The sequence below is a fragment of the Choloepus didactylus genome, chromosome 12 (genome assembly GCF_015220235.1).
Source record: "Choloepus didactylus isolate mChoDid1 chromosome 12, mChoDid1.pri, whole genome shotgun sequence".
Taxonomy (NCBI): Eukaryota; Metazoa; Chordata; class Mammalia; order Pilosa; family Megalonychidae; genus Choloepus; species Choloepus didactylus.
The window spans coordinates 93,867,775-93,880,747 of record NC_051318.1 but is presented as its reverse complement, the minus strand read 5'-3'; the positions used below and the strand labels follow the sequence as shown (position 1 = coordinate 93,880,747).

Here is a 12,973-nt window from a genome sequence, read left to right as displayed (position 1 = left end):
TTTAAAACAAACTTTCTGATGTAGTGACAGATTCATTTTACTTCTGTACCCCTCCCACACACATGAGCACCAAAATTGTCAAAGAACACTTAATACTTAGTAAAACGGTAAGGAATGTAAAAATTAAGGAGGGGAATGTTTTCAAAAGGAAATCTTTGGAGATCAGTTTACTGCAAGTAAAACACACTAAACAGTGAGTGCACACTCCTGTTACACATAAATACTAATAACTAACAGGTACACCAGAAGTGGCAGAGCTTGAAACAATGGATATTAAATAAATTAAAGGTACTTCAGATACAAAGGAGAAAACAAAACAGTAACTAAAGAATGAAATAACCACCTCCATCAACATAACACAAACAGGAAGGATGAAGTGAACAAAACCAGGTACAAGTTTTTCCCCAATGTTTTCATCAGGGTGTGTTTTTTTCTTTTACCTTGCATACATTAGATTTATTACAATAATTCTTCTTTGCCATTCTAAATATTAATATTTTACCCTTTAAAGAGAAGGGTCAGGAAGAGAGAGAACACCAAATCTCTTTTGACATTTATTGCCAGGTCCATTTAGGCCAACCCAGTGACGGCTCGTGTGTACAACTAGAAGGGCCATATGCATTCTGCTTTCCTCACTCCCCTCGCCGTAATACCTACAGGACCACAGGAAGCACAGTTTGGGGGAAACAATCAACTTTGGAAAGCTTTTCTAAGGTGACAATACAGCTATGACCGTGTTTCCTTATTTTACAACTGAAACATGAAATGGCTTTTTTTAAAAAATAAAAATCATTGTAAAAAAGACAAAAGGTAGAATCTGTGCAATGGTAACAGACACAACAGAATATTTGCCAGAGTGACCATGTTCTGTTACGGTAATACTTTGCAGGCGCATCCATGTTTTCTGCCGTGAGACTGTAGCAAAGGGAGTTTGTAAAGGAAATGTAAAAAAAAGTTCTGTTCATCAGGTTTCAAGTCATGATTAAGCAGGCCTGCTACATAATGTTCAGCAAGATGTGTTCAAAGGCAAACATTGATCACATTTTTGTTCAAAAAGCTCAATCTTACTCTTAAAGGAGTCCTTTGTAAGAAAATCATGTGTAAAATATATCCTTGTATGGACTTCAAAAACTGATCATATAAAAAACTTTTTAAAAATAAATTAGAGAATTAAAAGTGTCTTTTCCAGCAGAGCTGGGCATCAGGCTGTCCTCAATGAGCCGTTATTATTGCTGCTTTTACTGTAACTGGGATCATTTTTTTCCAGCCACATTTCAGCCAACTGCTGTGTGGACCCATATGTGGCCGCTTTGGACCCCAAGCACATTTTGTATTGTTTGGGGTCGAGATTGGGGTCACAGAAGACAGGGTGGTGGACGTGGACGACTCCTACTTCTTGGCTTCTGAAGGTCTTCAAACCTGCCTGAACAACTTTGTTGAAAAGGTCCACATCCTCGAGCCCCCAGCCTTGGATGGAAACATCAAAGCCGCCTACTTGGACAAGATCCCCCTTATAAATACAAGTGATGCCAAACCCATAGTTTCTCCAGAAGCCAGTTTTTTTGAGTAAAGGCAGAATGGTTGTCACTGGGAACTTTCCCACTATAAACAATCTTTGGGTCATCCTGGCTAAAGATGATGGGAAAATATATTTGCTGGCCGAGAACTGTATTTGCTCGACATCGCTGAAGGAATTCTGTAGTAAACACAAGGTCAACATCACAGAAGAAGAGGAAGGATTCATTATTAAACTGGGAAGATCCTACTTTAAGGGCTAGCGCTCTGGAAAATTCTCCAGACACAGGCAAAATCTGCATGTCAGCTTTAGGATACTTAATGCGATAATCTCTCATTAGTTCAACTTGCTTAACGTTGTCAGGGTTGGAGTCAGAATTGAAAAGCAGAACAACAAGCTTGACATTCTGATTTGGAATAAGACATGTCTTTTCAAAGTTTCCCATGAATCTCACAAACATATCAAAACGTCCAGACAAAGGAATCAATATGTTTATCTTTTTATCTTTGGGTTCTTTGTGCTCATTTTTTGACCCAGGGAGCTGAAATGAAACAAGCTTCTTCAGGGAATTTGAAAGAAAGGATAATGATCCAGATTCTTGGTTAATTCTGCTGGCCAGCTCCTTGGCATCCAGTTCCTCGTGTCCACAAACTGGATCTTGCTGAAGGTCTGTTGTAGATATGCATGCCTCCTCACGGGAACCGTCATCTTCTTGCCTTTGTGCTTTTTATAGAGGAGCAGCAGGTCCAGGATGTACTCAGCCCCGTACATGGGGTTGACGCGACGATAGCCGTACTGTCTCCTTAAAATCAATGATGCACCCTCTGGCCTTGGTGTTGGCGTTGATCATCTCCATGACCTGCATTACAACGTCATCCAGGGCTTCTCTCTGGGCAGAGTCTATCCCTCTTCGAGGGGGCTGACCATCAGCAGCTGAATACAAGTATTTTCCAGTAAGAAACTCCCATTCCAAAATCTCCTCTCGTTGGCGGGGCTGAAACCTCATAAAAGAAGGAGGAATTCCCAGCTGCAGATCTTCTTTATGAATCTCGGTGTTACTGTATTTGCTCATCAGGACAATTTCTCGGTGGAGCTGGATTGTGCGATAGCGAAGCTCAGCTATTTTGCGACTAAGCATATAGCTGTGAAGTCGGTACTGGTAGGGTGGTTTTTTTTATTTTTTTATTTTTTTTATTTTTTATTACTTTTTTTTTTATTAAATTCAGTTTTATTGAAATACATTCACACACCATACAATCATCCATGATATACAATCCACCTCCACAGCATGACAACATAGTTATACGTTCATCACCACAATCTATCTCTGAACATTTTCCTTACATCAGAAAGAACCAGAACAAGAATAAAAAATAAAAGTGAAAAAAGAACACCCAAATCATCCCCCCATCCCACCCCATTTGTCCTTTAGTTTTTATCCCCATTCCTCCACTCATCCATACACTAGATAAAGGGGGTGTGATCCACAAGGTCTTCACAATCACACTGTCACCCCTTGTAATCTACATTATTATATAATTGTCTTCAGGAGTCCAGACTGCTGGGTTGGAGTTTGGTAGTTTCAGGTATTTACTTCTAGCTATTCCAATACATTAAAGCCTAAGAGGTGTTATCTATATAGTGCATAAGAATGTCCACCAGAGTGACCTCTCGACTCCGTTTGGAATCTCTCAGCCACTGAAACTATTTTGTCTCATTTTGCATCCCCCTTTTGGTCAAGAAGATACTCTCAGTCCCACGATGCCGGGTCCACATTCATCCCCGGGAGTCATACTCTGCGTTGCCAGGGAGATTTACACCCCTGGGAGTCGGGTCCCACGTAGGGGGGAGGGCAGCGAGTTCACCTGTCGAGATGGCTCAGTTAGAGAGAGAGAGAGGGCCACATCTGAGCAACAAAGAGGTACTCAGGGGGAGACTCTTAGGCACCATTACATACAACTTTAGACTCTCCTTTGTGGTAATGAGCTTCATAAGGGCAAGTCCCATGCTCGAGGGCTCAGCACATCAAACCGCCAGTCCCGATGTTTGTGACAACATCAACACCAGTCCAGGTGAGGATGTCCAACACATCTGCACCTTCCCCCAGATCCTCGGGGCTGGGGAGGGGGAAGTCTGTAAATATATTTTTTATTATCTGGGTAGGGTGGGTTTTTGTTGGGGTGTGATGTGATGGCTCGGTGAATCTTACTGTTGTGAAGATCTCTAATGTAACCCTTTTTGTCCTGCTCATAATTCTCATAAAAAAGCTGCTGCATCTCATAAGACCAGACACACTGCACACCTGCAAACCTCCGGACACATCTTCCCACCTCCACGTCCTCGTGGGTGGTGTACATTTCTCAGAGGCATTTTCCAATGTGTGGCACCATCCTCCGAAGCACCTCTCGGCTCGTGATCACACCAGGCCCACCCATGCAGAAGTTCTCTCCGGGCTCAAGTGCCAGTTTCCCCATTTCTTCCGTGGTGCCCAGTCCTGTCTGCCCAAGAAAGAGAGGCTCGCTACTATTCAGACTCCTCAGGAAATTTTCCAGACGATCTCCTTTGATGTACACGTCGTCGTCTGCTCTCATAAACCATTCGTACTTGTCCAGGTAGTGGTCATGCATGTACTTGAGCATCATAAAGGACTTCTTCTGGGGCGGGTATGAGTCGTCCACGCCCTGGAGCGGCACTATGGGGATTGGTATCGAGGTGTCTGAGTCCTCGCTGGAGAAGAATTCAACTCTCCCAGGAACTGTCTTGGACCATGTTCTGTATGCGGCCACGGCGCGGGTCTGCAGGTATTTCTGGGCGGTCATGACTCCCACGAAAAGAAAGTTCCTGTCCCGTGGGCCGCCGTCCGGGGCCGGGCCGTGCGGCCAGAGCTGTAAACCCCGCGCACCGCCGCGCGCGCCGCCGGCCTGGGAAGCCGCCCCCGGCCCAGCCCGGCAGCCTTCGAGGCTGGCACGGCGCCGCGGGCCCGCTCGCGTCAGCTCGGAGGCGCGGAGCAGGACCAGCCGCGAGGCCAGCACGAAGCCCAGCACGAGCCCGAGCAGCACGTTGTGCCAGGCGCGCCGGCCGCGCGCGACCATGCCCGCGCCGCTCCGCCCGCCGGGCCGCCGCCGCCCCTGCGGCTCCGTGCGCCCTCAGCCCGGCGCCCCCGCCCGCGGAGGCCAGCCAGCCCTAGCGCCGCGAGGCTCGGCCCGGGCAGCGCCCATCGCGGCCCCCGAGCTGCCCGCAGGGCCCGCACCGGCGCTTTGTTCCTCGCGCCCGTCCCCCGCGCCGCGGCCTGCGCCTGTAGGAGGGGACCATGCTCGGCGCGCACCGGTGGCGGCGGCGGCGGCGGCGGCTCCTCCTGCTCACGCGCGGGGTCGCGGGGCCAGCACGGCGGCGATGGCAGTGGCAGCCGAGTCCGGGCCCCCGCGCCGCCCTGCCCGCGTTCCTCGGCTGGCTCGGCTCGGCTCGCGCTGCGCCCGCCCCCGTCCTCTTCGTAGGCGGCGCCGCCGCTGCCGCTGCACATCCTCTGGCTTAGCTCGCCATTGCAACACGTCAGGTTCAGTTTTGATCTAATGTTTTAAAACCAAAATTGTATCTTCCATTTGTTATCCCATTGTCTTCCAGGGAATGTGGTGGGATTTTTTTCTCCCCCATATCTGGGAAATTTTTCTATTTCTTCTTTATGCAGCTCCTCGCTCTCCTCTGCCTTCTTCCTAGTTGCGTCCCCTTGCTCTCCTTCGTCGGCTTCTTGATTCTGAGCTCTGTATCCTCTCTCTCCTACAGCAGAATGGGTAAGGTAGGGGAGTAGTAGAGGGAGGACTGGAAAGAGATAATGGCTCCTGTTTACTGGTTCTTTTAGGTGCCTGGCACTAAAATGTGCTTTGTCGCTAAAGTTTGATGAGAAGCAGCAGCCCTCAGCCTTGCATTCAATGGGATACGTGGAAGCATTAGAGGGTAACCCACTGGAGTGTGGTCTGGGTCCTGCAAGACCAAGAACTACACTGGCGCCCTCTAGTGTCAGCGCCCTGGGATTCCAGCCAGCTCCCACCACAGCGCCCCGTAGCAGAGCAGTAGGGAGGCGCGCGCATGTTTTGAGGAACTTCCCTGTGCCTGGCTCTGGGTGACGTGCTTCGTCTCATGTGAGTCTTGTTTATTCTTCATACCACATTCCAGGTTGGTAATATCTTTTCAGTTCAATTGATGAGAAATCTGAAACTAATGTTAAATAAATTGCCTCTGGCTAAGCTGTCACCACACTTGAGCTGAAGGCTCTGATGCCGCTGTCTGAGCCATGCTAGCCAGTCCTCATTCTTGAGAAATTGGGGATTGTCTTTTTGCTGGCCTTATGGGAACTTCTCCTCTGGGGAGTTGGAGGGTATTTGTACCCAAACCATTCCTAAGCTTTAGCTCCTGATCCTCTTGTTGCTCATCATCCGTTCCCATGTCACAGTGGGTTCTCAAAGGCAGAGGATTGTTGAAATGCAGAACTACTTCTCGTGGTGTGTGATCGTGGTGTGAAGGAATGCAACGGTCCCTGTGGACCGACCATTTCTTTATTCCACTTAGGTGTTCTCTATTTTTTATTGCCTTTCATTCCCAACTCTAGCTCTTTTACCTGTTCAGAGGGCAGGTCTGTAGCCATGGGTGAGGGAGGTTCCAGCTGGGGACAGCAGAGCTTTCATGGCCCACTTCTGGATGTGGCAGTATCCCAGAACAAACCACTGAATGGCCACTGGAGGAAGGAAGTTGAGTGTTGGGCCTGTTATGTGAAAACTTTCCGTTGATATCTTCTGAAAAGAACATTCTGCATTGTAGCTTGCAGAATGGGAGTTAGCAGCTTGGATGAAAATCCTGGTCTTAATAATGGAGCATTCTTTCAATAACTCTCTTGATAGTAGAGAAGATGATATTGTGTGGGGAAACATGGAATCCATATATGAAGAAGCTTTAGTGATGCTTTATTTATGCACAAGAGTAAAAGATGGTAAAAATCTATGTTTAAGAACAACTGAAAGAACTCTTTCCATAAGTATAAAAGAAAAATTTAAATTATAAGAGATCATTATGTCATAATTTAATTGCCATAATTAATTCTACGTGATACCTAAATAATGGTGCAGCTTATAATAGATGGAATCTTGGGTCCAAGGAGATACAGCACACATAACCAAAGTGGAGGGAAAGATATTTTCAAGGATGCAAGGATGCAATAACTCAGCGAACATATAACCCACGTCTGAGGAAGATGATTAAAAAACAAACACATAAACAAAAAATCAGAATAGAGACCTCCAGATGAAAGTCAATGAAGAGGGAAAAAACTGGTGAGCGGTGAACCCTTCATTATGTGGTAAAGGAAATGCTATCTGCTGTAGCAGATAAACACAGAAATCTCAGAAGCTTATCATCATGGAAGCTTACTTCCTACTCTCACAACTCTCACAAAGCCCAATCTCTGTGGTGGTAGCGGTGGAGCTGGGATGCTCAGGGCTGGGGCTATGGAGGATCTTCTATCTTCAGCTCATCCCTCCCAAGATTGTCTGGGGTGTCAACATCCAGCCAGTGGACAGGGGAAGAGAGAGAGACCAGATATGGGAGAACTTGCAAGGCTGGAAAAGTCATCTGCCTCCAGACTTCTAGATAAAATAGAAATATTTTGAGCAACAGTTTCCCTTCGAGATTCCGCTGATGCGGCCCTGTAGAAAAGATCAGATCAAGGGCGAGGCTTTTCTACCTACTGTTTCAGGTACATTGAGAAAGTGGTATGGGAGCCAAGGACCATGGAGAGTAATGAGCCAGGGAGTTCAAGCTGGAAAGCAGAACCAAGGTCTAAGCAAGGAACTTTCCTGCCCCAAGGCAGGGCCTTTGGCATTCCTATAGCAGGACCAGTGATGGCTATTGCATTTCCCAAGTCTTTCATTATCCCCAGGGGGATTTTTATTGGGGAAAACTGCTTTCCCATTCCAAACTGGGCCTGTGGTGTGTGTGTGTGTGTGTGGTAGGCCAGTGTGGTAATTTGAAGCTGTTATGGTTCCCAGAAAAGGTCATGTTCTTAAGGCTAATTCATTCCTGTGGGTGTAGAACTATTATGGGTGGGACCTTTTGATTTGGTTCTTTCAGTTGAGGTATGCCCCAGGTGGATCTTAATCTCTTACTGGACTCCTTATAAGAGATGAAATTCAGGGAAGCACACAGAGAAGCTAAGAGAGTAGCAGCCAGAAAGGCTGAGAGAGGACAGAGACTCTGAGAGAGGAGTCACACAGACACTCAGAGAGAAAGCCACAGACGGAGCTGCCAGAAGCTGAAAGCACCGAAACCCTGGAGAGAGGGGAGAGATCAGCAGATGCCGGCCATGTGCCTTTGCCATGTGACAGAGGAGCCCCAGATCGCTGGTAGCCAGTCTTCTGGGAGAAAGCATCACTTGTGGATGTCTTGATCTGCACATTTTCACAGCTTCAGTACTGTAAGAAGGTAAGTTAATAAATCTCCCTTGGTAAATGCCAACCCATTTCTGTTATACTGCATTTCAGCAACTTTAGCAAACTAAAACAGCCCGTTAACATATCTTTTTATTTCTTAAGTCACTGCCCACTCTTAGCCACAGCTACTCCTATTATTATGGAGTGTCTGGATTAGATGACTTTGGATCTCTGTTTTCAATGGATATTTAATGGCTAGAAGTTGTTCACCATATCCATATCTTTTCCTGCCTGGAGACATAGCAAAGTGGCATTTTCCACCTTCTTTGCAATTAGGTGTGGCCATGTGCTTGGGTTCTGACCAATGGAATGCAAGTGGAAACCATGTAAGTCACACTCAGGCCTGGCCATACTCTTTCTTTTCCTATCTGCCACTTGGACGTTGACCCTCAGGGAGACCTTAGAAGCCATCAGCATAAGTTTCTGAATGACTTCACAGAGCAGAACCTCCTGCTTCCAATTTTAGTTTACATGAATGTGAAATAAACTTACATTGTTTTAGGCCTCTGAGGTTTCAAGGTTTGCTTATTTATTACAGCAGTTGGTGTTAACCTAGTGAATACAATGGTTAAAAATTATCAGAGTATGATAGATGGGGAGTGTGTAATTTAAATGTTGAGTGGGTACTCTTGAAATAGAAGAGACACACCGGAAAATTTAAGTACTAAAGTATCCTAGAAAAATATAGAAATTGGAAAGGGGAAGGAGAAGGGGATAGTAAAGGCATTCCAAAATTTGGATGTAGGGATAGTGGTGGGGGAATGTGATAACAAGCACTGGTAACAATTATGACATTGTAAAAGTACAGTCAAACCCTAAATTAACTGGGGTGAAAAAGTGGACTAAAGCAACTTAAACCAACCTGTAAAATTAAAAAAGAGCAAGGCACTCATAAATTCAATAATAAATATAAAGTAATGTAGAAAGAAGGCAGCTCCAATGACCCCTGCCTATTTGTATTCATGGCCTTCTGTAATCTCTTCCCCTTGAGAAACTTGCTTCTAACCAATAGAAGGCAGCTATGTTGAGGAATGTCACTTCCTTGATTAGGTTACAAAAGATCTGGCTAGCAGACGCCCTTGATTGTCTTCTTGGCTTGTACATTTTGATGAAGCAAGCTGCCATGTTGGAGAGGTTGATACAGCAAGGACCTGAAGGTGGTCTCTGGTCTACAGTCAGTGAGAAACTGAGACCCTCAGTCCAACAGTCAACGACCTTGGAGAGAGCACGGAAGCAGATTGCTCCCCAGTTGAGCCTTCAGATGATATTGTAGATGCTAGGCTGATACCTTGATTTCAGCTTTGCTGATATATCATGAAGCAGGGCAACAAGCTAAGCTATGCCTAGATTCCTTACCCACAGAAACTGTCAGATAATATATGTTTTTTTAAGCTGCTGAATTTTAGGATAATTTGTTCCATAGCAACAGATAACCAATACAAGACAGAAGATAGAAGATGGGAGAAATAAGGCAATCTATGTACATGAAATGTAAATTCTCCTTGTCAAATTATGTTTAAAGAACGCACAGTTCTATGGTGTTTATAAGAAATACACTTAAATAGATAAGAGTTGAAAATAAAGGAACAAGCCAAGAGATATAAGGCAGAGGCAAACAAAGAGGGAGGAGTAGCAAAATCAGACACAGAATTTAAGGTGAAAAACATTAAACAAGATAAACTAAAATATGAAGAGATAGCTGAAATTGAACAAAAGGGAACTCTTCCCAAATGTGAAGGGTAAATAAAACTGTCTTTGAAAAGACAGTCTGAAGGTTAAGATCAATCGATTGACTTGGAGGGTGTGACAGATTGTTGTGGTATCAGCCCTCATTGATTCAGACCCACCTGTTCCCACACCTGTCAACCCCTCTTGCTTTGACCTGGAGCCTGGCCATGTGGCTTGCTCTGCCCAATGGGACAAATGGATGCAAATAGACCCTCTTGGAATCTTGGAAACCTGCTGGAGACGTGTTGCTGAGCTGACAGCCAGCACCCATCACCAACAAGTGAGTGAAGTCATTGTGGACCGTTAAGCTGCCAAATGACTGAATTTACATGCGTCACTCTAGGTGAGACCAGCAGAACTGTCCAGCAGAGCCCAGCCCAAACTGAACTTGCAGAATCACAAGGAACTATATGGTTGTTGTTCCAAGCCAAGGTTCAGCAAATGTTTTCTTAAAGGGCCGATGGTACCCATTTTACATTCGTGGGCCCTGTGATCACAACTACTTAACTCTGCCATTGTAGTGCAAAAGTAGCCATAGGCAATATGCAAACGAATGAGTGAGTATGGCTGAGTCCCAATAAAATGTTTATTGACAAAGACTGGTAGCTGACCCTCACGATGCCGTTTGCTGACCTCACACTAAGCTGGTCAGTTATGCACTAAGTAGAGCAGTTATGCAGCAATAGCTAACTAATACAGAGTGATGTCCATGGCCAAGTGAAAAAGGCAAATTGTAGAATACTATGTAGAAAATGATTTTATTTTGTTGAAAGCAAAGAAACAAAATCCAGCAAACCTCTTGTATATATGCATGTCCACGTGAATATATGTGTATGGGCCAGGAGAAACCTGCAGAAAAATATACAACAGGCTCTTAGTTCTGGATTTTTCAGAGGAGAGGATTACGGGGTGTAGTCATGGTAGACGACGGGTACACTGAGATGAATAACTATTTCTCCATACAGTTTGGCATTGTTTCCTGTGTTACAATGGGCACATTTTCCCTCTGAAATTTGAAAAAAATTAAATAAGGAAAAAATGACAAATCAATTAAATGCCTTGAAATATCTATTCTTTGTGGTTGGCAACCACATGGATCCACAGAGGCTGTCTAGGGAAGGCATCAAAAGTGTCCTCCTGGTTCCGTCTGCAGATATCACTAGTGGATGCTGGGCATTTGCCCAGTGGGCTGGGGTGAGATGGCTGGTGGTGTGAATGCTGAAGAAAAGCGGTTGGTTTTCTTTTTGAATCTTGTTGCATAGGCTTGGATTTTCTGAGGCCAGTAACAGTGGCCTGAAAGACATGGCCATTGCCCGGTGGCCTGGGCTTCTAAGAACTCATGGAGGCCACCAACCCCGAACATTCCAATGGAAATTCTTTGAGTGGAACCTCTGCCCTTGGCCAACTGTTGTCTCTAGGTCATTGACACAGACCTCCCCACTGTAATGGCCGAGCCTTCTGGGGGAGACTTTGCAATCATTTTCCAGGGACTGTGGGAACTTATGCTGCAATTTGTGAACACCTGTCCTCATTGGAGTGTGAGATTTCTTCTTTTCTCTGAAGAAAACCTCTCTTGATTGATTACTCCAGTTGTTGTGAGAAGAGAAAGGAAATCATTTACAAGAAGCATCACTGAAGAGCATAGCAATTAAAAAATGTGTTTAATAGCCCCCACCTGCAATCCCCTGTCAAGTCAGTGGATGTGAGCCATGAATGTAGGATGAGTCCAGTGGGGGATAGTCTGGTGAATCCTTTGGCCCTTTGACATTCAACTGTCCCCTCACCAAAAGGCCAACAGAGCTGAACCGAAAGCAGCTGCTCTCAGCTTCTGACTACCAAGAATTTAAACACACATGAAAAACATGGTAAATACCAATGAGTGGAGGATATATATATATAGTTTGTGTGGGGTGAGGGGCTCTAAGAGAATCTTTTTGACTAATTCTAATAGTACTTGCTCTAAATATATAATATATATACACATGTGTATGCATATTTTTCTCATACACAAACATATATATGTCTGTATCTCATGTATAGATATGATACAAACACAGACACACAGAGCTTATCCTGCATAATTTTTTATCTTTTTCAAAGTGGTTTGATATCTATTATCCTATTTGAATCAGCATGCAGTCTCACTGATAAATACTTAAGTCAGTCTTTGGTTTAGTCTTAGTTTATCTATATGAGAGAAGAATTTCATCAGTTGATGACGTCATGCTGATGTGACAATACGTTTTGAGGAAGTTGATTTAGTCTCAAAATTTAACCCAATTCCCATAGATTTCTCAGTGATATAGTGTTCCGGTTTGCTAAAGCTGCTGGCATGCAATATGCCAGAAATGGATTGGCTTTTAACAATGGGAATTTATTAGATTGCAAGTTACGATTCTAAGGCAATGAAAATGTCCAAATTCAGGCATCAACAAGAAGGTACCTTCTCTGAGGAAAGGCCGATGGCATCCGGGTTTCCTCTGTCACATGGGAAGGCACATGGCGATGTCTGCTGGTCCTTCTCTCCTGGGCTGTGGTGTCAATGGCTGTCTCCAAAATGTCTCTCTGTGTCTCTGAGTTTCATCTGCCTTTTATCCTCTCATAGAGGACTCCAACAAGGGGATCAAGACCCACCCTGAATGGGCTGGGTCACATTTCCATGGAAACAACCTAATCAGAAGATCCAGTCCACAATAGGTCTGAACCCACAAGAATGGATTAAAAGAACATAGTCTTTTCTGGGGTATGTAATCGATTCCAACCAGCACATATAGCGAGTGGGGTGAGAGGGCACATATCTTCCAGCTGCCAGGCAGTGGAGTGCACTGGAGATGCTTGTCTTGATTCCTCTGAGGATTTGTTTTTAAGTGTTTATTCTTAAAGTACAAAAAGGATTTGACAGAGCAAAACCAATTTGCAAGAATAGTTTTGGAAAAGATTTTCCCATCATGTGACGGAGTTTCAGAATAAATGGCCTGAGGACCCTCCCAGCCCAATTTCCAAGGGTCCTTTGATTGTGAGTTTATATGACCACTATGCCAACAGGGCACAGTGCACCTGATGTCAAACAAGCCCTCTCTGTGTGGGCCAACCTCTGTGTTGAGTCTCCTCTGAGTTGTATCTTGGCTAGAATACTGGTCCATATACTTTCTTGATAATCCAAGAGGAACTTGGGTCCTGGAAATTCAGAGCTGGAAGGGACTCTGGATCTTATCTTGTCCCACCTGCACTGGGGTGCAACCCTGTTCTCAAT

At 45.0% G+C, this 12,973-nt stretch overlaps 1 pseudogene; it reads right to left on the bottom strand.

Moving 5' to 3' along the window:
• Positions 1-288: 288 nt before the first annotated feature.
• On the bottom strand, positions 289-4,608 carry LOC119507155 (annotated as a pseudogene).
• Between the last annotated feature and the right edge of the window lie 8,365 nt (positions 4,609-12,973).